Genomic DNA, 1,503 nt, shown 5'->3' with positions numbered 1-1,503 from the left:
TCATGGCAAATAGATGGGGAAACAGTGGCTGACTTTATTTTTGGGGGCTCCAAAATCACTGCAGATGGTGATTGCAGCCATGAAATTAAAAGATGCTTACTCCTTGGAAGGAAAGTTATGACTAACCTAGACAGCATATTAAAAAGCAGAGACATTACTTTGTCAACAAAGGTCCATCTAGTCAAGGCTATGGTTTTTCCAGAGGTCATGTATGGATGTGAGAGTTGGACTATAAAGAAAGCTGAGCACCGAAGAATTGATGCTTTTGAACTGTGGTGTTGGAGAAGACTCTTGAGAGTCCCTTGGACTGCAAGAGATCCAACCAGTCCATCCTAAAGGAGATCAGTCCTGGGTGTTCATGAAGGACTGATGTTGAAGCTGAAACTCCAATACTTTGGCCACCTGATGCGAAGAGCTGACTCATTTGAAAAGACCCTGATGCTTGAAAAGATTGAGGGCAGGAGGAGAAGGGGACAACAGAGGATGAGATGGTTGGATAGCATCACCGACTCAATGGACATGAGTTTGAGTAGGCTCTAGGAGTTGGTGATGGACAGGGAGGCCTGGCGTGCTGCAGTTCATGCAAAGAGTCGGTTGCAAAGAGTCGGACACAACTGAGCAACTGAACTGAACTCGACCAAAAACACCCTCGCAGAAACATCCAGAATATTTGATGAGTAATCTAGGCTCCGTCGTCCAGCCAAGGTGACACATAAAATTAACCTCACAGTGTCTTTGCTCAGAAAAAAACAAGGATGTGCTGAGAGAGCTTATGCATTGCATTCCCCCTTAGGCCTACTCCCCAAGTGCCCTGAATGAGGTTGAGTCTTTGAGCCCAACTCTCCCATCCTTTCTCCTCCAGAAGAAAAATGCTATAGTGAAACAATTTACTTAGTTTCATTTTCAGACTAGTCACTTGTATCAGGCAGGTAGAGTTATTAGTGAACACATTTTGTCATTTCTTTTGATATGGCTGTGAATGTTTTGATTATATATTAAATACAGGCTTGTATGCAACTTAACAGAGGAAATGTGTTTATAATCCCTTCTTTAAGGGATTATATGGTACTCATTTAAGTTTAGCTTAAGCATTGCTGTTTTTTAAAATCAGTTTTATTGTGGTAGAAAAATCTTCAAAACATTTTTATTTTTTTTTTAATTTTATTTTATTTTTAAACTTTACAATATTGTATTGGTTCTGCCATATATCAAAATGAATCTGCCACAGGCATACACGTGTTCCCCATCCTGAACCCTCCTCCCTCCTCCCTCCCCATACCATCCTTCTGGGTCGTCCCAGTGCACCAGCCCCAAGCATCCAGTATCGTGCATCGAACCTGGACTGGTGACTCATTTCGTATATGATATTATACATATTTCAATGCCATTCTCCCAAATCATATCACCCTCTCCCTTTCCCACAGAGTCCAAAAGACTGTTCTATACATCAGTGTCTCTTTTGCTGTCTCGTACACAGGGTTATTGTTAGCATCTTTCTAAATT

Source organism: Bison bison, unplaced genomic scaffold (assembly GCF_000754665.1).
Source record: "Bison bison bison isolate TAMUID 2011002044 unplaced genomic scaffold, Bison_UMD1.0 scf7180017864174, whole genome shotgun sequence".
NCBI classification, from domain to species: domain Eukaryota; kingdom Metazoa; phylum Chordata; class Mammalia; order Artiodactyla; family Bovidae; genus Bison; species Bison bison.
The sequence above is the reverse complement of the archived record's forward strand: the minus strand, read 5'-3'. Positions refer to the sequence as shown.